This window comes from Frieseomelitta varia, unplaced genomic scaffold (assembly GCF_011392965.1).
Source record: "Frieseomelitta varia isolate USP_RPSP 00005682 unplaced genomic scaffold, Fvar_1.2 scaffold_900, whole genome shotgun sequence".
Classification (NCBI taxonomy): Eukaryota; Metazoa; Arthropoda; class Insecta; order Hymenoptera; family Apidae; genus Frieseomelitta; species Frieseomelitta varia.
This window is the reverse complement of record NW_025110702.1, coordinates 120,075-146,651: the sequence shown is the minus strand read 5'-3', so window position 1 is coordinate 146,651 and position 26,577 is coordinate 120,075. Positions and strand designations below refer to the sequence as shown.

At 46.3% G+C, this 26,577-nt stretch overlaps 1 protein-coding gene across 2 annotated transcripts in view; it reads right to left on the bottom strand.

Moving 5' to 3' along the window:
- LOC122537311 (unconventional myosin-IXb) overlaps nucleotides 1–26,187 on the bottom strand; it is a 97,617-nt gene extending 71,430 nt beyond the window's left edge. Inside the window, exons 1-3 of one of the 2 annotated variants that reach the window (XM_043670389.1) lie at nucleotides 25,494–26,186; nucleotides 23,697–23,943; nucleotides 22,949–23,612 (exon numbers count right to left, since the gene is read on the bottom strand). The gene's annotated coding sequence lies outside the window, so the exon portion shown is untranslated. Of the gene's footprint in view, nucleotides 1–22,948; nucleotides 23,944–25,493 lie in introns of both variants that reach the window. The other variant, XM_043670390.1, reaches the window with a different exon arrangement.
- Between the last annotated feature and the right edge of the window lie 390 nt (nucleotides 26,188–26,577).

Sequence of the window (26,577 nt, the reverse complement as noted above, 5' to 3'; positions counted from 1 at the left end):
TATTCCGTGGATCCACTCGACGATCCGGGGGACCACCGGTAGTTCAATACACGAATAAAGATTGAGATCGGAATCTCCGACACCAGGAAACCGTCCGTTTCATCGAATCGATGCCTTCCTTTGCCAATCTCCCACGAAATCTAGTCGGCCGATCGACCGAATCGTCGTAGATCGTCCGAAGAAGGCTGGGGATCGATTTTTTCTTTTTGTAAATTAGCTTAGCCGCGCACGTAACAACAGCAAAGAATCCCACGTGAAAATATTGGTGAGTGATCAATTTATAACAAGCGTGAGAAACGTAGCACTTGAGATAATTACTCTGATTTCAAGTAATTTTAATAAAAAAAAATAAATAAATTCGTTTCGTACGTGTCATAAATCTAGCTGACTCCTCTTTACGCCAGTTATAAGCGAAAGATGAAATTTTTTTGAAAATGGAACAATGAACGAAACGGAAAAGTGGAGCTACCTTTTTCTTGCTGCAAGCCATTTAATTTATAATTTAATTAGTTTCTTAGAAATGTAGAGCAAACTGCTAGATAATACAGGCGTCAATTGAAACAATGAAAGTGCCATTTTTCAAAACGGAGATAAATACGAAGAAACGTTAATGTTCGTATAAAATCGACTAACGTTCAGCAGTTTGTAGTTCGAAGAAAGTTCAATTTACGAGGGAATGATTCTTATCTGTTAACGATCAAGACGCACGAGTAAATCGTTCGTCATAATAGTTGCGCTCGGTCTTTTGTTCGTACGTTCGAGTGTCTGACCTCGCCTCTGCTCGACGTCGAAAAGCAGAGCCCGCGGCGACAGCGCGGGAACCTCACGGCCGTCTGATAAATTTACGTCCAATGAGTTTAAAGCGCATTAGTGCGCGATAAATTTCGTCCTTTGCCTTACAATTCCCTCGGGCGACGAGAGAGAGAGAGAGACCAAGATCTAGGACTAACAGCTATACTTCCCTCCCTCGTCATCCATATTTTCTCTGCCTCGCGATTATTGCAAGACGGAACGTCCCAAAGTTTCAAACACCAGACTGTTGGAAAATACTGCTCTCTGGTTCAACATCTATGTATATACGATTTCGTCGCGAAAAATACTTTTATCTTATTCTCCGGTGTGAAGCTTTATTAACTTTCACGTTTCATTCTCGTAGGATTAATTTTTTGTGAACAACTTTTATTAATAAAAACGTAGTTACGACGAGTAAATTATTTTTTTTTTTTTTCAGCTAACTTAAACATTGAAATACCAATATTTCTTCTTTCAGATTTTCGCCTCGAATTTTGACTCTGTCTACATGCATTTTTACCATCTTGTACTTTGCGCGGTGCAACATCACGTTCCATGTTTGAGCTGTGATATTGTTATCGCGGAGAGCTGCAATGAATTATTTACAGAGCTTGGTCCTTAGACAGAGAAAAATCTCACGCGTGAATGTGTTACATAGCGTTTAACACGTTCATGAGCCAGTACGAAACGACAATGAAAATAAATACATGTATAATGAAGTAATACGGTAAGCGAGTAAAAGTCAAATTTTGGAGACATCGACGAAGAACTGATTCACCCACGAAAACGAAATTTTTGAAGATTCTACGTTACATTTTTTCGAGTATTTTAAACGCTCCAAAGAATTAATTCTCTCGAAACTGTGATTCCATCGACGATCCATCAACATACGATACAAAGCTCGTTAGCTTTCACATTTCATTCTCGCAGAATCAATTTCTTGTAAACTAAAATTTTTATTAACAGTTGCCACGATGAGTAAATACTTCCTTGAGTTATTCATTGCCGTAAATCTTGCCATAATGTTCTTCGATTTGGAAAACCAGCAGGTTCCAACAGATTTGAAACGAACAAAGAGAGCGCGCGAAATTTAATCCCCCAATAAAAAAAAAGTTGAAAAAAACAAAAATAAAACTAAAGACAGAAAATATTGTCTGGAAACCAGCGGAAACCAGCCGGCCTGTGTCTGTTCCTAATTTTAAACGGCGAGTCTAGCGTCGGAGGCGAGGCAACGTCTCGATTCTCGTAAATCGATAGCAGCACGGCAGTAAAGAGTGAACGAAAGCGCTGGCCACGCGAAAGTTAGTTTAACCGCTCGTCCCCCTCTCCGCCCCCCCCCCCCCGCCTCTTCCCGGAGATTTACCTTAGAACGCAAAGCGCTCGCGATAATTTTATTTCGCCGGCCGTGTAAGCCGTTCGGCGTGTGTCTCGCGTGTGCATGTGTGCGCGCATATAATATGCAACGCGGACATGGTGTATCTTGCTCTGCACCCTCGTGTCTGCGAACCGTGCGAAGGGAGGAGTGAACAGCCACGGGAGAAAATGAGCATGTAGAACAACCTGTAAAGCCCGAAAGCTACGGAAATTAAAGGGGGGAGGGGGGAGGGATATTTTCGACGGGATAGATGCTCTCGATAAGGAACCGAAAGAAGAACGAAACTGCCGATTTTGCCGACCGTAGCACCAACGTAGGAACAACGGAATAATCTGACTTACAGCCGTATCAGTCTACAGCAAATGACAAAAAGAGAGAGAGAGAGAGAGAGAGAGAGAGAGAGAGAGAGAGAGAAACGGGGGAAAAAGGGGGAGGGAGGAGAGGAAAATAGACATGGTGTCGTGGTAAGTGGAAAGAGGAAAAACGAGCAATACGAGAGACGGTATAAATAATTAAGGACAAAACAGAGCGAGAGAGGAGCGAAACCTGGTGGTTGAGAGTGGCGGGAGAAGGGATTAAGGTAGCGAGACAAAGGGAAATGAGTCCGTGGTGGGATAACGAATGGGCCGAGAGTTGAGGAGAAAACGAAAGAAAGAAGGTGATTGTGGTATTCGCGACATGGGGTGGGAACCATCCCAATTGCAAGGAGAGTTGGAGTTAACAGCGTCTGTTTAACCTCTTGCGCTGGAATAACGTGTCACGCGCGTCGAGAGGACGGATACACATATTATGTATCCCCAAAATGGCAGTATTTTCTCAGTTTTAAGTATATCTAAGTATAATCCGGACAAAACGGAAACGAATAAATAAAGTGACGTCATGCCGACGAGTTCAAAAGGAAAGCGACTATTGTATACGGTTATTAATTATTGTATACGTATTTTGGTCACTCGTTATGGTCCGCAGCCAGTTGCCAGCGCAAGTGGTTACGAACGTTTCGCGTTACATTCCCGGCTTTTAACCGTCGCGTCGCGCTGGCGATTCGAGAAATACGCGAACGCGTACGTTGTTGCGTACGAGCGAGGGCGAGCCTGTGATTAGGTTGCCAGTTGGGCCCTCGGGGCCTTATAACCGCCCACAACACACTATAACCGGTGCCATGGGAGAAAAGAAACCGGCCGAAAGAGAGAGAAGGAAACGATGAGAGAGAAAGAGAACGGCAACACGTGAGTTTCAGACATGTTCGCGGGACCGCGTGGGAACGTATCGGCTCGTCTATCATCCAAACCTCCCTCGCGCGAGCTTCTTCTCCCTCTAGGGCTGTCGGAATGCAAGCCAACCCCTCGTCTCTGCCGCCTGCCGAGTACATAGGGTGATTATGAAGTACTTATCGCGTGTAGGGATCGTGTTACCAGGGCTATTCGATCGGATTTACCCGGACTGCGTTCCTCTCTCGTCCAGAGATCGACCAGGATCGAACGGAATTGTAATTTTAACCCTCCGCTGGCGATGAATTTTTCCACCGTACGCGCGACAAATCCCGAATGCGTGTTGGGTGTCGGGCAATCACGTACTTCCGGATTACGTAATATTAATATTCGAAGACGTATAAATTATCCTATCTCGAGGATAGGATAATTGATTTGAGGTTGTCAAAAATTAGAAGATGATCATAAATATTAGAAAATTATTAGAACATATACATACTATATGTATAACCTGGGCTCTATAACCTAAATTTCGTTTGAGAATGATCAGAAAAAAATCTGTCTGTCAATTATTACGTTTTCACAAACGAGAACGTGCGTTATATGCGCATCGTTATCCGGGATTGGAAAACAACGCAGAAACAAACAGATTCTCTTTTATCTCCGGTCTAACTGTACCTCTTTATATTTGGAAACGTTTGGCGGGTCGAAACCAGGGATCGATGAAAGGAATTTCCCAAGGTAGCCGAATGTGACGGGCGAGATTCATCGATCAATTTTCTCGCGGTGACTATCGGCACCTCGTAAATTATACAGAATCGCTGATGCGCCTTAACCGACTCGATAACGCGTAGAACGAACAGGAATCAATTTCGCCGATCTACTTTTTGCGTCACCTCGGTCCTACTCGCGAAACACCGATGGTTAAAGCAATTTTACGCATTAAAAAACTTTCACATATTGTTAGTGAGCTCATTGCGCTAACCACGACTTGACGATTTCGTCATCGTGACGAAAATTTATCACGTTTTATCAAATATAAATGTTAGCTGCTACATATTTTTTCACGCTGCCGAATTGAAACAATTCGCCCGAAACAACTCGAAATCTGGCATATAGTGGCACATTTCGATCGTCAAACGCTTCCACTTTCAATTCCAACGAATTTTCAAAGATTCTCAGAGGTTCGACAAATTGCACGAGTTGTGAAATTTTGGGAAATTTTCAGACATTGGAAAGAGCGTCTAAAATGACTCGTGAGCTTTCTGATGATTCGAAAGATTCGTCGAATTTCCAAAGATCAACGATATCCCGAGAGTTTGCAACGTTCGAGAAGATGCTCGGACTCACGGAGCGTTATCGATTGAAGCGAGTCGCTCACGCAGGTCCGGCCCGAACGCCCGCAACGTGAGAGGCCACGAAACAAAATGCGATCGTGTACGTACGTATAATCAAGCAAAACGAGAGAGAAGAAAAAAAGGAAGTTTGGAGGAGGGAGGAGAGGATCGGTGCGTGAAGCGGTCAGCAAAGTGCCGGGTCGTGTATGTTGTACACACTCGGCGTCGATGATGACGTGCTGATGTTACGCTGCTATTACTTAGCATCCCCCAGGCGGCCAGCCAGGAGTGTAGGTCACGGAAAGGTTTCCGAAACAGCTCGACGCGAACAGGAGAAACGGGCCTCGGTACCGTGAGAAACGCACTTTCAAACCGTGTACGCACATGAGAAATACACGAAAGCGAATAACCCCTACGATCTTTGGATCATTCCCCCCACCCCCTCCGCGAATTTCTGTCCTGCGTGCATTTTTACCATCTTGTACATACTTTGCATACATTCCAATGTTTGGACTATGATATTAAATATCGCACGTTTGTTACCGCAGGAAATATGTGACGAATTATTTGTAGAGTTTGGTCCCTGGACGAAGAAAATGTTACGCGTAAATAAATTACGTAGTTCACAAATTCACAAGTAAGCCAGTAAGTAGACAACAGTCGTTTCGAAAATCAAATTGGAGACCACGACTGAGAACACGATTCACCCTCGAAACCTTTTGAAGATTCTACGTTACACGTTTTTTTTTTTTTTAAATATTTTACACAGACAAAGTTCCAAAGAATCAAATTCCCCGAGACTTCCATCGGAGTTGCTCCGGTCGCAACGAGACGAAACGACACCGATTCTTATTCGATTCCTGGCGCTCGGTTCTCAAACGAAAGAATCCACGCGGCGCCCGTGAACGGAGCGGGCGGCTCGATTAGTCGAGCCAATAGTCCGTGGGATTAAAAGCTCGCAGGCGACGAGCAATTTGTATTCCGCTCGTGGGGTCATCGCTGCCCCTCCAAGAATCTTGGCGCCGTCTCTCGCGCGCGCACACCGGCCCAAGGACACCCGTTAGATCGCGAACGTGCATCTCTTCCGTGGCCACGGGACCTCTGCAGCTCCGTTGCCGGAACAGGGGTTCGGCGAACGGCAAAAAAAGCTTAATTAAAATTCCAGTCTCGCTAAGTCTGCTGCGCGGAAAACGTCGACGGGGTCCGGAGAGAAAGAGAGAGGCGAGGGGGCGGTTGACTCTCCGTTCTAGCAGCGACGCCCCGATGACGTCTCGAGAAAACGCGGAAATAAATAAGCCACGGTACACGCGGAATATTTCAAAGGCCACCCTGTTCTCGACGTGCTCTCGCCAAGAGCGAGCTTTATTCGGCGAGAATGCGCGACGACGTAACGTCGTCGTTCGAGAGCTTTTTACTTTCGAGCCACCCTCCTCCTCCCCTTCATCCTCATCCCCATGCCTGTCAACCCCGTAGCGCCAGCCAGCCAGCCTTTCATTAAGTACGCGCGCGATTCAGACGTGCGTGAACGAAGCTGTGCTCTCAAGGCACGCGAGGAGACGTTCTTCAATTCCGAATGTCGAACGATGCCAGCCCTCGCCTTTTGTCTCTCTGCTCCCCGAACGACGACTTTGCGTTAATAAAACGCGCCAACTCGCGATCGCGTGTAACGTCTGACGAAAGACAATCGTTCGATGCGGAGACGAGGATAATTTTGCGCGATATAGCCGATGAAACGGATCGACGAATCTCGAGTATCACGGTACAATATAGTACGGTACAGAGTGGACGGAAAGTTTCGTTAAAACGGTACGATACACGCTCGATACTTAATACTCGATGATGGAAAGTATTAAGCGATATTCTCCGTGATTCAGAAACGTTTTCATAGAGAGGGAACGGTCGAAAGAGCGATGTAAAAGTTAATGGTCCGGCGACGTGACTTAACCGGATGATTGTCAGACAACGGGCAACGAACCGTGAGATAAGCCTCGTACGAGGAGCCTGGGTTCAGAGCGCTCGCGCAAGATGACACGTCGATTGAGATTTCGTCTACGGCCCGGACGAGCGGTCGTCCTCCCCGGCAACAGGTGTCACCGTGACCGTTGGACCGTTAAAAAATAGAAAACCGCACTGACCAGACAGGCGACTTTCCATCGATGCCTGGGAAAATCCCCGAAGCCCAATCGGTCAGAAAATATTTTAAGCCGCGGAATCGCGCGGCCCACGATGGAACCGCGATCGAGATCGATGGCGCTGTCCGCGAGAAAATGAATATCCAGGGCGGATCGGGGCTGGATCCCGGGCGAAAAATCGTGCAACGAGTCACGATCCCCACCCCCCCCCCTTTCCCCTGCGATCGTATTTTATATAGAGAGAACGCAAATGCGCGCCGGCTGACCAGCATCTGGAGGATTTAAAACACGCGTAAAACGTCCGTAAATCACGCGGGGAGATGCTTACCCGGCGCACCGAAATTTCAGGGCGAAACTACGTGTCCTGGATCTAATTTTTGCGAAACAAAAAAAAAAAAAGAAAGAAAGAAAAAAGAAAAAAAGAATCAAGTCACGGAGCTGGGGCACACAGCTTCATTACGCGAAAATTATTGCCCGGCAAGCTCCGCCGCTATTATTCGGACTTTTAGCCGCGGATTTCATATATCAAACGTAAATTTGAGAAATGGACCCCGGGACGGGAAAATGGACACCGGCCGTAAAAGGAGAGGCTGTCAAGCCTCCCCTCTTCCATTTTTTAGATGGTCGAGCGGAGCGTCGCGTGTCGCGAACCGTCTCCTCCGTACGACCACGCATCTTCGGCTTCGAAGAAAGCCAAAGAGCGGATGGAAACGAAACAACCCGACGTAGGATTCGACGCACGTCCACGAAGCGCGAATAATTATCATCGGGCGGGCGGTCGGTAAATTTCGTAGGCCGGCTACCCGCCGCGAGAACCTGAACCAATGGCAGCAACATGGCTGCCCTGGCCTGGCGAATTTTTCGATATATCTCTGCCCGGTGTGGCGTGCTTTGTGGTGTGCCTCTCGCAACCGTGACCTGCCGACCCGCGTTCACTCGGTACACGATGTACCATATAATTAGAGGGTCAGACCAGTGGTGAGGTCCCTCCCTCCAAACTCGACGCTCCCACATCGACGCTGAAAACATCACCAGCCTCGCGGGGCAACCTTGGCCTTCCGCTGGGCAGCAGAGGGGAAAAAGAAGGAGAAACGGAGCCGGGAGAGAGGAGAAGACGGCACGAAAGATCGGCGGCCGGAGATCTTTTATCGTTAATTTATCCATCGAAGATTTCACTTAATTCTTTAATGGGCGAGTAGCGAGACGGCCGCGCACGCGCGTGTACACGCACGCATTCCCCCAAAGGGGAAGAGAGGAAGAAGAGAAAAATCGTAAAGGGAAGAGGAGGCACATTATTGTTCGAGCGTGCTGGTCTTGTACCGAACGAACATTACAACCGTCCAGTTTAATTCGTCGGAGGCTAATTTCACCGCGGCAACGGCGATAATAAATTACGATCAAGTCTCGGAGAAAACCGGCGGATCGGCACCGGCGATAACCGACGCGTTCGCGAATTTACCAACTCCGCGGACTCTCCTCTGCGTCTGACTTTTATGACGAACGTTCCGTCAGCGGTTTCATCGTGGTTAAAGTCGAGGAGGATGTTTATAAATAATTCAGCAGTTTAGTCACGCGAGTAGGAGGCATTAATCAAAGGGGACGACAAAAATTCTTCTGTTCACCGGTCGGTTTATCCGACCTAGGATCCACGAGCTCTGCCACGTCCACCGAAAATCGGATGTTCTTTATGGAACTATCCAATTTCCTGAGAGTCGAAGAAACACCTCGAATGCTGATTTGAATAGTTTGTCAAACTGAAAATCATGTTCCAACAAGTCGCAACGACAAATATCAGTTTTGAGGGGATTTAGACCGATTCAAGGACAAATTTAGATCGAGTCTGAAATTTAATCGAGCTCTCACGTTCTAATCTTCGAGACTCTTTTCTATTTTTCGACACTGTGACTTTAGAACCAATCGTCGTAAAATCGTCGAGACGCGTACGCGGAAGGACACACGCGACAACGTCGTGTCGCGCGACTCCAGACTAATTAAATCTCGATGTTTCACGGTGTCAGCCGATCGCGCTGGACGATCACGATCTGTCGGCCGATAAGCCGCGAGCAGAAGGGATTAAGGAAACGCGTTTGACTCGGTGTCCCCCTTAACTAGAAGCTTTCCTGTCCGCCAACAAACGCACCGTCTTGTCCACTGTGGTCGGTAGACGTTGGCAGACGTTACAAAACAACGATGGATTCAATGCGTGTCGATATCTCGATAAGAAACGACCGGTAGTGCGGCCCTGAATTTTTCGTATCGGAGACGGACACGAAAATTTAGAATTCTTGAAAGCGGGCAACGTAAGTCCAGTAATTTAATAATAAGAATCGGTAATTCAATTGGACGAATATTGATAATAAATGTGTTTGTTTATATATATATGGTATATATATTTGTTTAATGAATAAAAAGTTTATCTGTCGAGTGAAAACTTGTCTATCGAAAAACATACGAAATCTAAATTCTACGTATGAATAGTAAATTCACTTTTTAGTTCCTATCATTTTATTGGCATTTAATTCACCTCCAATTGCTGAAATCCCTTAAAAATCGCGGGAACTGTTCAAGATCAAAATTCCAAGCCCCCTATTTATTCTAGCACGTGAACGGCTGAAATTTAGTTCACCACCGTAGCTTCTATCCCTTCCCGTAGAATAAAAATCACCAAAATCTTGCAAACCTAACCCAAACCCTTGGAGATCGTCGACTGCTGTCTAAATCTCTGAAAAATCTAAATCCCACCAGCTAATGGAGTGAAAAAAAAAAAAAAGAAAAAAGAAACCGGGCAGTTTGCCGAGCGGCTGGGGAAATCGAGGATCATTCACTCGGAGGAGGATCGAGGGAACAAGAAGCCCGTGCTACCGCCTTTGCAAACGCGCCGTAGCGGCCTTAAAACGACGATGCCACGATAACGATACGTATGGGCTCCGGCCTAGCTTAAACGTCTACCTATCCCGCTTCGAAGCCGAACGGGCATACGTGTACACCGAGCGCGCATCCTGGTACACGGAACGACGAAGCGATCGGCTAGGCACCGACCGACTCAGAGAAAAGGGACAGAGGAAAGAGAAGTACAGAGAAAGAGAGAGAGAGAGAGAGAGAGAGAGATGCGGCCCCACGGTGCCTATTTACCAGCCCCATATTTACACGCGTACACCGACGGAGAGGCCATGCATGTACGGATTCACCGGCCCTCTCTTTACCGGCTAATCTCTCATCTTAGATCGCGTCCGGCCGGCGCACGAACGCTCAGACTCTCGCTCGCAATTATCGCAACGCCGATATTCGGCTTCAAAGGGTATCGGGGTATCCGGGGGAAGGGCGAGCACGCTCGGGGAGAGAACGCTCGGTGAGGATCCTCGTTCTACAGGAATGGGAAACGTCCCGAACGAACGACTGCACGCTACACACCGGAGAAAGAGAGAGATCCAGCCGAGATCGTTCGTTTCTACGTACATACATGTACATGCTTACGTAGGCTTGAATCGAAACGAAAGGCCTGGATCGTTGATATCGAGAATGCAAGGTGTTTATTCGCGTTCCAGGTGGTTGGGAATACCATTGGGTGAGAGATGGCAGGCTGCAATCAATGGTGGTCGATCGTTAAGCTTCGCCGATTAAGACACCCGGTTGGTTGTGTCATCCGTCGAAGATAGGAGACGTCCGGCTTTTTTTCTTCCACCGAACACCGATCCCCGACGTCTTAATGGAGTTTCACGAGTTTTTCTCCGTGCCGAAAGAGGCACGCCGCGGCGCGGAGGTGGAGGCGAAGGAGAGGAGAGGAGGCAGAAGAGGGCAATACTTCTCGAGAAGTGGCTGTGTGTTGTAAAAAAGTAACGAGGACGCGGAGGCCACGGACACGGGGAGAGGGGCAGAGAGAATTATCGGTGTAATTTGTACCGCATCCTCCGCGAAAGGCCGGACCGTAAAGTAACTTCGACCGTTTGGAACGTGACGTATCGCGGCGGGAAGTTTCAAGGAGCGCGGGAACCGTTGATAAACTCGTGTTTGGACGATCGTCGAACAACTGGAAAACCGGGTGGCGGGACTGGAGGACCGTGGAGACCTCGGGCTGGCAAGAGGCGCCGCTTAAAGTCGACAACGACAATTGCAACCGACTATCGAGCAGACCGTCGCTTGTTTATCTCGGCGATGGATCTCTAACGAGCTCGGTACCTCGGAACGGCACTTTTCCCGAAAATTAATCGTGCCACCGCGATGGCTCTTCCATTCTCAAACTCCGTGAAGAAACGGTTGGAAACGTTCTTCGTTAACGAGAGATCCTCGATTCAGCATTGCTCGTTTCTCTTTTTCTCATTTCTCCGAAATGCTTGCTTTCTCAATACGGGCCTAGGGTGACACGAATTCCTCCGCGTTTCAACGTATCGAGAACGCACGCATTTCTCTCCTGTGTCTGAGAAATTATCGGCTGTATATCCATCCAATTACGCCTAATTGCCCTGGAACAACCGTCCAACCGTGTTCACCAATAGCAGGGTTAACGAGTCGCGCGTAAATTTCAATTCTGACCCCGTCTTCGGCCACATTTTACTATCCCCCCCCTCTCTCTCTCTCTCTCTCTCTCTCAACAGCAGTTAAGCCGTGGCTTTAAAACCGACAAACCCCCAACGATGGGTCGTCGCGATGCATGCACACACGCGTGCATGCACGTGCACCGTCTCGTCGTAACGCGCTCGTGTAATCCTCCCTCTTGCCCACCATACCACCCCTCCCCCCACCCTCCCCTTTCGTACTCGCTAATCTACCATCTTAGATCCTTAACTGCATTTGCATTCGAGAGACACGACGATGTAACGCCGACAATTACGAGACACCAGAATTACCGCGCCGCGATTGTAGTAATTATCACGACCGTGTGCCCCGGTATGTGGGATCGAGGGGGTGGGCCGGCAATGATTTGTCCGTTTTCGGCAGCCGGACATTTGCATGCCCGACTCGTTTCCTTCGCCGTTCGTTGGCCCCGCGGCCAACTCTTCCACTCCCACGCTGATAAAACTCCCCCCCCCCCTCCTGCCCATGGAACGCGATACTGATACTTACCTCGAGGAGAACGAGAAAAGGAAATACACATTTAGAGCGGCTCGCGAAAATATTGGAACACTTGCCACAGCCAGTGGAACATCGATGCTGTGCGAAACGTATTGAAATTTCGAACGTTGTTGGTTTGAAAGAAGTTTGAAACGAATCCGATAAATACATTGTACAGAGGTTACGTATGTTTGATAAAAGACTGGCGTACAGGACGAAGTATACAATAAGTGTTAAAAATGATCCCGCTAAAGTTTTTTCGTCTCCGTGAAATATATATATATATATATACATATTTGTTATTACTGCATACACTTTTAGATTTCGTTTAATTAAGTTTAATCGCGATTTAATTGACTCTTTCGCTACGGTGCCAACGAAAGTTCAAAATGTTTTGTACAACGCGCGTGATAACACTCACCGTCCAAACACTTTCACGAGCAACCGTAAATCGAGGAACGTGGCAAATTGCGAATATGCAAAAACACACGTACGAGTGTTCATCTCGCAGCAAAACTCCAAAGATAAGACGTACCGAAACTTCGTTCGGAGTCCCGGGTCTTTATCAATGCCCGTAAAATACGTGAATTTGCATAAAAATCCGCAATCTAGTTATGATTGTTTGTCCGGGGGCAATTTAAGTCGACGCTCAACGAGGGACAAGGGGGAGGTTGGGAGGGAGGAACACCGAATTCCGGTAGTCGTGAATCGGCACTCGAACGAGGCAGACACTGATACGCGCGCACCATGAATGTAAATTAACATATTCCGCGTGTTTCGTGCTCTCCCCGGGCTCTCCATTTTTTTTTTTTTTTTTTTTACCCGACCTTTTACTCGATTACCCACGTTAATTTATCAATCATTCTTCGCGTGCTTTCTTTTCAATTATTTTTCTTCTCCTTTTGTTTGAAATGTAATTGAAAGATGATAATAAAACGGCGTGGCGATGGTGTAAATAAATTAATACAATTAAGAGATTAATCCGCGTAATCGGAAGATACGGGAGGGAAGTACAGGGCGGATAAGAGCACCCTGTGTATGGTGTTGCGACGCGGACGCCTTGTGCCGGTCTATGGGGCACGAAAGGACAAGGTTAACATAGAAAGGGGTGGCCGTGGCTATTGTATTGTAATACTGTTTAAACTCGGCCAGGTAATAGGGCGTGCTTACAAGTATTTAGAATGTAACGGGTGTCCCCGGCTGCACCGGCCGCCACCAAGAGTTCCACGCATTCTCCTACGTACAGCGTAATCTGCCGTGGATCTCTCGTCGTTTCTCTGCCGCGAGAGAGCATGCCTATACCGAATAAAGAAACGACCGGTAACAAAGTAGAGAAGCAACGGACCGACTGGATAGTAGCCGCGTGATCGCATCCTATTATACATATTGTTGTACGATCGCGACTGTACCCGGTGAGATTGTTAGAAGTTGCTCGTTCAGCGAAAGATTCTCCGCGAGGAGAGCGGCGAACGGGAAGATTTGGATTCCAATGACTAGTAGAACACCTCTTGGTATTTCGTTGCAGAAAATAAGGAGTATTTAAAAGTGAAATTCAATATCAAGAGAATTTCAAACTTCTGTTGTGTTATTGGAAGATCACCCATTACATCGTATCTGTTACAAATTGAAATACATGAGATAACTCTAATGGGAAGTTCGTCGCTTGCGTACTGTAGAAATTAGTTTTCAATTTCTACGTTCTCCCATTCTGTCTTTTATTCCTTTTTATTCCTAATAGAATTTTGCTTTCAGAAAACTAATCTTTCGTAACAACTTCACAGCGACATACTTTTATCGCGAATTAAGAATTGTACCTTTCATTTTCAATATCGCGCCCTAACCATCATTATTACCTCCAGTGTTTGAAGATCGAATCAAACTCCAATCGAAACTTTTACATTACGGAACTCAATTCGAGATAGCAATCGAATGGTTTGCAGCAAAAGAAGGATGCAACTGCTTTTCCCATTTCATTAAAAAAAAAAATATAATTTTTCACCTCGCGTAGCACGTTTGAAACGATAGTTGACTTTTAATTGCATTCTCATTGCTCCATTTAAAAATATTATCCAAAAATGAAAGAGACAAAGCTGTCTCTTCGATTTCGTACGCTGGAAAATAACGAGTCGTCGAATACGTACTCTGTACGAAACAATAATAAATCGTGGACCGTGTCCCCGAAATTACCTAAGACGTCTAAAACGCACGTTCTCCTGCTTTCTCAGATTGCTCAATTTCGCGGAAACCTTTCATCAGCGGCGACCATCCTCCGAGCTATACTTCGCTTAATGCCCATCAGGGTGCGACAATTCCACGTCAAAATTAATCCCGTGACCCCGATTACATATTCCCCGGGCGAGGCTATCAGACATACAAATTTCATCCCTTTCCTCGAGACGAGGAAATGAATTTCTTTCGCCCATGTACCGGGTGTCCCCGCCGGGGCAGCAGTGAACCGAAAAAAGAGGCTCTTATGGTTTTTTTTTCTATAAGCGAAACCCGGATCTCGTTCCCGGTCGTAAAGATAAAGCGCTAAGTGCGGTTATTGAGATGTGCCGCGGTTTCATTACGAATTCCCCGTGATCCAGAGGGTTTTCAACGCTCGCGCGCTTCAACTTTCTCCGGTTGTTGGAAAACGAAAGGAAGATCCCGACGAAACGACGACATCTCGAATCGATATCCACGCGGAGGCAAAGGGACAAGATAACCGGAGGGTACGACGGCGGTGATTAACAGGGAACATCATGAATTTCAAATCACGATGATTCATGACGGAGGAACCGACACCGTTACTCCACGCGCCACGATCCACCGACGATTTGCTGAACGGGAAGAACTATAACCGAGAGGATCGCGATGGAGCTTCGTATTCTACTTGCAGTCCCCCTGGCTATTCAATTACGATTACATGCAAGATGTTTCACTTTTGCGGTTGTGCAACGACGTATATAATAAAGGAGTAGTTGTTTTCTGGCTATCGAGGCTAACTGCTATCGTTTCAATTTTACAATAATTTCTGTCTTGCACCCCGTTTGATGAAAATTGACAATTCTCCCAATGCATCGTAAAATATAAAATGAAAAATGCAAAGTAATATTCGAAAGTTCCGTAATTTAATTATAGTTAATATCGATATCAACTGAAAATTTAACAATTTTGTTATTAAACAATTTATCGCGTACAGAATTCTTGTTCACTTTTGTGCCTCCATTTGAATCATTTTTGTCCCTCCTTATAGTTGAAGAAGTTCAAAGCCTACTAAAATTGTGATGTTTTCCATTTTTGAAGAAAGCACAGAGAGAAAGGGCAATTTTTCAAAATTGAAAACCAGTAATATCCATAACAATTCGGTGATGTATAAGTGGAACGATATCTCAGTAATTAATGAATTTTCCTATTGTAGAAATTTCTCTTTACACTTTGGCTTCATCGAGAGAAAAGCAAAAAATCCAAAGATCGTCGACTGATCTGAATTCAACGAGAGGCTTTCAATCTCTCTGGTCTGGCTATTGGCTCGTGGAAGAAAAATCGTGTGAACTTATGACGTGCAACTGGAATTCCGTTATTTCTACGCGAGCATGAGGCCGATCGTTTCCACGACACGTCGCCAAGTCCAAGTGAACAATTAACATTCTCCGCCAGTTACGACGCAAGATCGAAGCGGGAAACGATAACAAGTTTGAACGCGTCGCGCGTGAAAACCATACGATTCGCGCAGTCCCACGAGAGCCGGGTAATGTTCGCAAAAACCTAACCTCGCTTCCTCGGGAGGAAATATCTTAAGTTTCGCCTCTCGAGCGTCGTGTTCGATCCTCTTAAAGGCCGGTTTCTCACTGCGCGACAATGGCCTCTCCGCAAAACGGGTTCAAATCGTCGCTAATCATCGTCAAACGACATCCAAGATTTATAGGGAAACGCGAAAGTTCAAAGTGAAAACACATTACAATGGCTCTTGAAATATTCTCAAAAACTTCGACACACAGATGGATTAAATATCATTTGATAATTTTATAAATATTAATCCGCGTGATAGTTTGTGACAGCGCAGAAAATTTCTCGTGCACGCAAAAATACAATGAGAAAGGTAAGAAGTTTTTGTTTTATGTAAATTTTTAAACGTCCGTGGATTGATAAAACAAGAAAGTAGAATAACGAAATGAAAAAAAAAAGGTTATTTCCTTAAAACGTAGCGAGCTCTCGAGGGATTAAAGCGTCAAATAATAAAATAAGTCAATGTATTAACAATGATTCTATGAAATATGCATGGAATTTAAAAATTCAATAACGCACGCATAAATATGAAAGCTAAAGAGCACAAAGTGCCATGGTGTCTACTTTTTTTCTCGAACTGCGTTTCTAAAAGTATAAATTTGCATAAATATTCGCGCAAGAAATACCTGTCGCGCAAGTAAACTCGACGCGGAGGCGAAACTCGAAGACAAAGAGGAAATCACGAAGAATGTAGCAACAGCGATCGATAACCAGCGGTTAAAGACTGGTCCAGAGATGAACTCGAAAGAAATCGTTAATCGAGCGAGTGAACGGGATTCCTCCGTTGGTTTTCCTCCAACGAGTATCGCGCGCTGCGCTGATTAATTGTGACGGATTAGAAATTCAAATGACGATGCCGCGTGCGGCCGCGTGGAGCCGGCGCAAATAAGTCGGAAGAGCGACGAAAAATGTCGGTAAAGGGGACAGATGTAATTCAGCGGGTCCGTGGATCGAAGGACACGGCGTGGGATACCGATATCCTTCGCGCACTCGGTGGCACGGTTGAATATAAGTCATGAATTAAAGATCAGTCGGAAGGGGATTCTAATTAGCTGGTACACGTGGAACCGGGATTCCTGCCGCGCCGTGAAAACGTATCGGTTTAATTGGTAAGAAGTTAAGCGTCTTTCAGCGCCGCTGATCCGTACCAGGCTCGAGCTATTTCGAGGGAAACGATACTTCACTCGGGACTCGAGGAAACTTCATCTAATTACCCCCCCCCCCCCCGACCGGCTCTCTCGAAAGATGGAACGAAAAAGAAGAAAAAAAGAAATCTGTCGGGAAACGTTCCTCCCACGAGAGGATAATGTGATATTATTCGACGATCATTTCTACGATGGATCCTCGTCTCCGTGAAAGCTACATTATCGAAACGCTCGGTGCTCTTTTACGAGGTTCAATTTAATCACGAGATTACCGATAAATCGAACTTGACCGGACTTAACTGAAATTTTCCTCCCAAAACTTTCTTCCCAAAGATTTGAAACTCAAATTCGTAGAAGGTTCACATCTCTAAGGTTCACGTGAGACGATACCAAGTTTAGCCACGGTGTTTTACCAGTAGACAGTTCTCAATTGAATTTCCAATGAATTTAATTCCCGCCAAGATTACTAGAAGCTGGTGTTGCTACCATAAGTCGACCAAAGAATCCCGATGTTTATGAACGATAGGCGTATAGAGGCGTGCGACGCGTTCCACCATGGAAAACTCGTTTTCGCAGAACCAAGAATCGCTCGACTCAATTTGGCGAGGGAACGGATCCGCGGCTGCGCCCCGAATGACCGATCCTATTGATTCACCGTTATTCGCCCCAATTCTTCCGCGCGTTAAACCACTTTGTGTTAAGTAAAACTCCAAGTTGTTTCCCTTTCGAGAAAAAAGAAAAAAAGACACTTTGTCGTTACACACCGTGGAACCGTTTGTCGTCGTTGTTGCCGCTAAAAATGGCATGCTCGTTCTTAAGATCAAACGTGAAAGCGTAGAAATGACAGAGGTCTCGTTAACGAACGCGATCCGACCAATGCAAATCGTCCGGGAGGAACGCGAATCGCACGGGACGCTCGCGCGGACGTTTATTACGAGCAAAGGTGACACCAGAATGGACCACGCTGAACGTGGCTTTTTGCCACATGGCGCGCGTCTCCGCGCGAGAGAAAGAGACTCTGTTTCCTTGAAAGGATTAGGGACGTGTCAACGATCCCGGTTTTTTGCCACGTACTCGTCGCTCGCGCGACCGTGGAAATATCGCGGTGGCGAGAGGAACCTTTTCACGGTTCTTCCAGACGAATACGAGCTACTCCAGCCTGAACCTGACACGTTGAGGCAACCATTCCCCGCTGGGACGCGATAAAATTCATCAAAGTGACCGAACCCGTTCTCTAACGAACGGATGCACGGACGTCCGATATTTCCCTCGACATTGTTTCACGCTTCACGCTCGCGGCCGCTTTGAAAAGAAAGCAGACGTTTCTATCATCGGCGTCCGCCACGTCGAGGAATTTTATAACGAAACGGAACCGGAGGAAAGAAATACCGCCCGAAGCATATCTTTCATCAACACCGTATAAAATATAACTTGGCAACTTGTATGTAACTATCCTCGTAAACTTACCGTACAAATATCGTTGAAACAACTCGATCAAATACCAACGAATTTTAATCTTTTACGTAGCGAGTTTTTCCTGCCATAACCTTCCCCTCCCCCCCACCGCGTTACCTCCGCGAGTAATGAGTATTTTGCGGCAATCGACGAATTACACGATTCTATCAAAGATAGGTAGCAGTCACGGATACGACTCGCTTCGTTTTGCACGCCTCTTTCCACCTTGCGGTTCGATACGCTTCCCTCCTCGCGACGTCGCGCCCGCTCGTGACCGTTCGCCAGCAACGGAGGAGGTTTCACGGTCACGAGGTCTTATCTTTCTTAAACGCTCCCGCCGCTCCTTTCTCCACGGAGGAGCTGTGCACGTCGATACGGGGTCCCCGTAACGCTGGCGGGTATCTAGTTTCGTACTACTTCGAGACGTTCAGCCTTGATGGAACAGGGGGACCGCGAGCGAAGCCGCGATCACACGCGAAGATAGAGATAAATTGCGGACGCGTCCAGGTGACTCCGCGGATGAATCGTCCCTTCATTGATCCACGCGGCTCGTTAATCAATAACGCGCCGTACGGAACACGTGAACGAGCAGAAAATTCTAGCAGGAGGCACGCCTTCGTGCACGCTACGTTCTCAGATCGTAATCGTCGATACCGATTCGCCACGCGGTTTCTCACCCAGGAGACTTGTTCTCGGAACTATCCAACGTGATACGTATAATGATTTATCTCTCGAAGCGCTGAAGCATTGTAATCATATAATTAATAACAAAATAATTGGTTTGCTCGCTACGGATTCAAAGAAGACGACGTGTTGTCGTACTATCGAAAAGATACACGTGATGATAAATTCTCAATTTTGTTATATAAACAAGTGTAATAAATTCTCAGTTTGCTTCGAAACTATTGGCAATTTTAAGCAAAGGTGTAACTGAAAGGGTCAGCAAAGGCGCAAAGCAGAGAATCCTAGGAGGTGTTCGATCGTGCTAACGAGGATCGATTCGCTTCGCCGTGACTTCGCTGACTCGTTCTTGGAAATCTTGAAAGCAAATTCATTCTGCAGAAAATTCTCCTTCTCCCTTTCTTTCTTACCGAGCAGTCGATAACGAGAGAAGGAGTTAGTTACTGAATGCTGCGCGGTTTTTACCGAATGTTATCCCTGTTCATTCTCGAATTAATCACAGACAAAGACGGAGGAGGAAGATCTCTGATTAAACTTACACAACCGGAGCCACTTAAGGAATCCCACGTTACCGAAACGTTCTCCGAACTTGAAATGCCGTTGAATTACCCGGCCGGGGATCGGATTGTTGCCACTACTTACTCGGCCAGCCGAGCATCCTGCAAGTCACGTTGCTCTTTCATCAACAGAACGGGGAAATATGTAGAGAAACTCTTGAAACGGTATAGTGAAACGACAAGGCCGCGTCTCAATCGGGAGAACGTACTCGAAGCACGACGGCTTTTAACGAACCCTCATCCAATTAAAAACTGTGATTATAACTGTGATCGCCACGAGAGCGGATTTCAACGACTGCGTATTCGTGTATAGAAATTTCGGAGATTGGAAGAATTATGTGTGACAAAGTCTCTGACATTCTACTGGTCAGATCGTTTCTTAACCAGACACTTGCGTAAATATCGAGTTACAAGATAGAGGATGTATGAACGAAGTGAAAATGGTAGATAGATTAATACAGGGTGGGCCAAAAATTTTTTCCTCTATTTTTTTTTTAATAAAATATAAGAAAAAACTAATTTTGTTAATTTTAAATTACATTTAAATTCATGATTTTAATAGGCCCACCCTATATAATAATTTTTCACCGAAACTTTTCAGACTTACAGCTGCGTATTTTTAAGAATTTTGATTCTTGGTAAAATATTCTTCCCTGTAAATGTATTCTATCTACAAATGTGTTCTTCGTTGTATCATAAACTTTCACTACATTCATTTGATCTGACACGAGTTTCGTATCCTCGTGATGCCCAATATAGTGTCAGACCAAATGACTACATTATCAATTTAAAAGTGACAATTCATTTTTCTCGGTTAACTAAAGCTAAGAGCTCAAAGATCCTTAATAAAATTCGTGATAGACAGAGCCACGAGCTGCTAGCATCTATCTCTACTTGTATTTCCCCCCTTGCTTCTCCCATGTCCCTTAATTTCCTACGCAGCGTCATTACGTCGTCGATCGCGACGAAATTCCAACTCATCGGAAGCGAAATGAAACGAGGAACGAACAAAAAGCAAAAAGAAAGATAGAAGAACGACGAAGCAAAACTGGAGAGAGGGGAGGACGGGAGATGAGAGACATCGGGGATGGAAAAACGCAACGAGACGGAAGGAGATTCAAATGAACTGGAAGTACTCGAGTAGGCGCGGCCTCGAATATTCCCCGTCGTTTCTTGAAAAAAAGAGAAAAAAAACATAAAAAAAAAAAAGCTGTCGATCCACACCGACTGTCCCCGACTTGCTCGTCTAAGTAGCACGCGAAAGAAGAAAATCCGGCGATAATTAATGGCGCCCTGCTCCGCGATACTCGAGCCACCGCGAAGAAGGTGCTCGACGTCGGCTAATTGATCGGCGATTCGTTGTTCTTTGATTGATCGCTTAATCGGCCAGAGAGAGAGAGAGAGAAAATGGAGGGAAAAAAGGGACCAACGAAGAGAAAAGAGTTGGAACACGTTAGACGCTCGATCGCGAAAAGTCCTCGACGATGGAGAAAAGGTGCACACGGTTGTATGCACCTAAACGTTCGCCTGCACGAACGCGAATCTTTGTTCAGGAGTTCGATGAACGAGAGAGCCGCAGCGTCGAGAGAGCTGCCGGTGCGTCGGAGTATACCGGAATAATTATTCCGGCTTTTCGACGTGCCGGGTCATGTCGGCAACGATTATTGACAAGCGTAATTTCCGTTATCGTTCGTCTATTAATTAGACCGCACTCCGCCCGGGTTTCCCGAGTTTGTCGTTATTTCGGTCGGCAAATATGTTGAAGCGTGTCAACAAACCGTGGTAATAACGGCTTTGGATTATTTTACAAATTCGAAATTCACGGTAATTCCTTGAATGAAGTAGTGTATACGGCCGGAAATAACTCGATCACGCCGGAAGTTGATACGGCGAATTTTCGAAAGCGTCGGGGCGTCCATCGGAAAGCGTATGCCGTTACCATGGAGAGGAGACGATTGAAAATGCTAAACCAGTCGAGCAGACACGAGAAAGAGAGAGAGAGAGAGAGAGAGAGAGAGAGAGAGAGAGAGAGAGAGGTGAAGATTAATTCGTTTAGGAAGTCAGGTGAGCCAGAATCGAGGGGTTTCGAGGAGAAATTTCGATGAAGGTTCGATCGACACGGAGCGTTCCACACGGAGAACAAGAAGCCATCGGCTGCATAGCAATGCGATTTTCAAGTTCGTGTTATTAAATTCGATCATCTCGCCGCGTGAGACGGCCGTTTCTACGCTGGCAAATTGTGCGTGCGCTAGAATCCAATTGCGTCTGCTAAATCTACGCGGTTCGGCTTCGAACGTCGAACGATAATTTTCTACAAATTATTCGTCTTCTCATTAAAAAGTGTCTCGAAACTCGTACTCGTAAGTTTATATTCTAAAGACTTTATAAGTTAAAAGCAAGTCTGAAACGTTATTTGCGTTAAAAGTACGTGTGTATGTACACTTCTGCTCAAAAATTTTGACCAATTTTGCTTCTTGGACGAAATAAATTTTTTTCTCTGAAGACTTTAGAGAAACGACATATTGCAATGATGAGCTTCAATTCCAAGTATTAATATTGATTACTTTTTCGATACTTTAGAACACTACGTAATATTGTAAATTCTTTCGAATCTCTAACACGCTCCACAGTTTCGACTAGATATATACGCACAATATTTATGAAAAAAAAAAAAAAAATGAAAAACACTAACTATCAAGACTTCTCAAAATGTTGGTTGGTAGACACGCGCCATTCGAGAATCCACGTCTCTTTAGAATTACTCTCTTACTCTGCAGGTAAAGAACGTTATAAGACGGATCACGTTCGAAAGGGCGATCTTGAGATACACACTCGAGTCGCGATATGTTTGTGCTGAAGATATGTCAAAAGATACTCCTACACGCGTGGTTCGATCGAGAGAAACATAAGAGGAGCGACAGAAAAGAGAACAAATTCGCCAACTGATCCTTGTCGAGGAGTCTCGAGGTTCAGTGTCAACAATGATATGACGTCGACTGTGATATGCAAATGGAAGATCGTTTGAAAGAGTACGATACGTGGCCACTTAATGAATATTTACTTGGGCCCCGAAGCCTATACGACAATTAAACGCATAATTTTCAAATTAAAGCACCGATCAAATCGAACAGTTGTCCCATGCAAATCGAAGGTGTACGCCGAGCCAATCGTCGTTTTCTTGGTCGAGAACGACTTCCACTTTTTTATCTCATAGCTTTGTTTCCATTCAACTTTATAGTAAAACGTTGATTGCATAAAACTGAAGCATTATACGCAAAAGAAAGGTAATTATCCTCGAATATTCCAACTTATCTCGTTTGACGAATTTTTCAACAAAAGATTCTACATATTTTAAAAAAATATAAATTTTCTTCTACAAAAGAAGTAAAATTAGCAGCCGAGTAAATTCAAGAGACACAACAGTTCTGTAAGAATATTAAACTCACCCCGAGTTCCAACGATCAATCCAACGCGTCGTCCAGTTCGATCTTCGTCAAACACTGACACATCCCAAGGATCGCCTCGATTGCCGGCATTGAGGTCACCAACATCGCCGAACCACCAACTTGGAATACCTCGACACGTGAACTGAACACTCGCACCACACACACTTGGATACTGACCTCGGTGTTAGCGAACGTTTAACACGGACAATTATGATAAGCAAGGAAGCGGGGTTAATCGTCGCTGGCCATTGTTTGCTAAAACAAAGCGTGAAAGATCGCGCGCGAGCCTCCTTCCTCAGCGACGTTCCCTCAGCATTCCCCTTTTTCCGTAGTTCCGCACCGTTAATCCATCACGGTTCACGGCGTCGGCGAGCGAGAAAAGCATCCGTGACAAATCAAAGATGGTACCAGCCGCGAAAGAAGTTGCATTAATTTAACACATGTTCCTCTAAAGTCCGATTGCACGGTGACAAATGCGGCGCGACCGAAAAAAAAAAAAAGATGCCCGCAGGAACGAGCAGGAAGCAACCTCCCACGACGTGACCACGTGTTAATCCTCTTCCGAGAACCGGCGCTACTAGCTAATCTTCGAGAACGGTATGACGGCCGAAAGGCTGATTAAAATCTCGAACAGGTGTCTTCCGTTCTTCGAGCGATCTACGAGCTGGATTAATTTGTCAAATTAAAGATTAGCTCTGAAGTTTTCGGGATGAAACGTAAGGGCACACGCGTGTTTAATTAATCGTACCAGATCCACTCGTGCTTCGACGAGTTCCTGGTCTCTCGACGCTCACGTCGTCGTCGGGTGCTCGTCGCAATGTCCACGTAACCACGTGCAAACGAGACGACATGACCGCTGTCGCCTCGAATCACACCTCGACTTCACTCCACATTTCTGACTTCCACGATCGGCTCCACCACGTTCTCATTTCACTGGCCACCGTTTCAACTGGCACTGTTCGACGATCTCACCACGTCGGAGATACCATCGATCTCTGAAACACAAGCGCCCTCCGTATCAATGGGAAAGATACGTCCAACATCGAACGATTATCAACGATCGAACGAACTATCGAACCCGCGCACGCTTTTCACACCCTTCTACAAAGTTTCACGAGATGAAACATCGCAGTGCAAGCCACTGGAACTTTTCGACTTTCCGTTTAGGAATGCTCGGACCGAACGAATCCCGCCTAAGTTCCGGAAGGAACGCGTGCACGTACCGGCGCGAGTTACTTCATCGAGTTGGAAGAATAGCAAAGGAGGTGGAGTGGACGTGGTGTTCACCAGCGAGTGGTGGTGAAGCGATGCTGGCCGCGGCGATCCCGCTGGATGGTGATGATGGTAGTGGTGGTGGTGGCGGTGGTGGTGGTGGTGATGGTGGTGGTGGTGGATAAGAAGAAGAAGAAGAAGGAAACACAAGAGGAGGTGTGCTTGGCGCGATCTAGCCGAGTGGTACCAGCGGCCACTGAAGAAGAAGTGGCGTGTGCGAATCGCACGGCCGGGTGAAACGAAGACAGCGGCCTCGAAATGGTAAAGGACGGAGAGCAGAGCGGCCGAAAGAGAAGCAGATAGAGAGTAGGAGGGAAAGGAAGAAGAAGAAGAGAGAGTGGAAGAGAGGAGCGAGAAGAGAGAGAAAGGAGTAAGATCCTCGGGAGAGCGTCCTTCTCGGTGGAAAGGGCGGACGAGGCATGGTCCGTCAAATGGCCCTGCGTACCGAAACCGTTGACCGTCTGAAAATCTTGGCTTCCTTCTTCCTTCTTCTTTTCTTGCCTATAACTATAGCTACGCAGCCCGTGACATCGCGCAACAACGAACGCGTTTAATCGAATCGAAGATTTTTGCGAAGAGGAAGGTGAACAGTGATCACAATCGATAGTCGAAGCACGCTCAACAAGGAAACACAGCAAGAAGAACAGAAAGAAAAAAAAAAAGATGAAGGTCTTAGTTTGGAAGATTTAGAAGGAAAAACGAATAAAGATGGTGGGGAGAGAAAAAAGCGACGAAACTTAAGACGAAACGATACCAGCCACAGTCACCAGTCGCATTCTCGTATAATTGTTAAGTATCGAAAGCATCCGGGATATCCGTAGAACGAAAGAGAACAGACGGCAGAAATTACGTATAACGAACGAGATATTCCAAGATTTCCCACTTTTCGACGTCCCGAGGAGAAGCAGTTGGCAAACGGTGTACGCTCACTTAATTTACAGATGTGTCGACAAAGACGACGACAACCACGATCATTCTCCCTTTGCTTCTCTGTCTCGAGCAACGTGCATACGTGCAGCCGCGCATGGTCTTATCGCGCTCGAATTCTTAGAAAAGCTCTCTCTTTCTCTCTCTTTATACTACTTTATCGATAATTTCGAGCATTAAGAAAAAAACGTCTGAAAAATATGTTAATCATTGTAAGTGCATAATTAACCAGTAGTCCCGGCAACCTTTCAAAACCGAAATTTCGATACTTTCTCCTCGACTACCGAACCGTTAATGGTCTCCCGATTAACGACGAGCTAATAAATCGTCCAGCCTCTAATGATACCTCTTCTCCGCTCTCCACGACAACCAAATCCTACATCCATCTAGTCGCTCTTCCTGCCTGTCCGTCCTCGCTGGTATCTACATCCCCGGTACCGCGCACAATTTCCACAGCAGGTTCTCGCGATCGTTCTTTCCAACGTCGTGTAAACGCACAGGTACGGCTCGTAACAGCGTCGTGGTACAGCGATAGAGGAGACAGAACCCACGACAGGATATCACGTGTCCCTTGCTGCGCGTCCTTTAAGCCCACGGATCCGCAGCCGTCCGCGACGCGGCTTTTCACGGCCCTGCTGATACATTGCTACCGTTTCGAGGAGGGTCCCTGTGCATCCTCGCAGCCGCGCAGGCTGCCCCTCACCGAAGGGGCCTTGTATTATGGTAAACGAGACATCGGAGCCAGAGGCTGCCAGTCACCGGTGCCTCCTTCCACTTCCCACCGATTCTCTCCTTTCCTCTTTTGTCTACTCGCCAGCCAGTTGTCCTGCCGACGTTGCCTCTCTTCCTGCTTGCTCCCGTTGCTACCTCCCCACGATGTCCTCCACATTACAAACATCCGTCCGTTTCTCGCTGCTCCAGCTTCCAACCGACGAAAACTGTCTGTCCCCTCTTCGAGGACTTGATGATCTTAATGAATTCGAGAAATTTGCGCAACGTTCTCGAAAGGTAGAGTAAAGCACTCGATGGTAAGATCTCGCTCTCTCACTGACGTTCGAATTTCTCGAGAGCGCCGAGAAGCCGGCGACTAAGTCACGACGGCTGAGTCACGCAACTGGAACTGGAACCAAGAGAAAACGCGTTAAATCTCGTTACACCGTACATTTTATTTCCCCCTCCCCCTTCTCTGAATCCTGCTCGCGAGATTGCCTTAAGCTTCTCGTTCCCCTAATTTCTAAAATGTAACGTATTCAACCGCGTGATTCTGTATTCCCGAGTCGAATCGAGTCCATCGCTACTCTCCAAGCCTTATGCCTCAATTTCCGTCTCTGTCTCTCGTTTAATCTCGTTCCCTCGATCTTCCTCTTCTCGTCTCCTCGCCACTCACTCCCCCCCCCCCTTCCCCCTCCTCTCGTCTTCCGTGGGTCTTC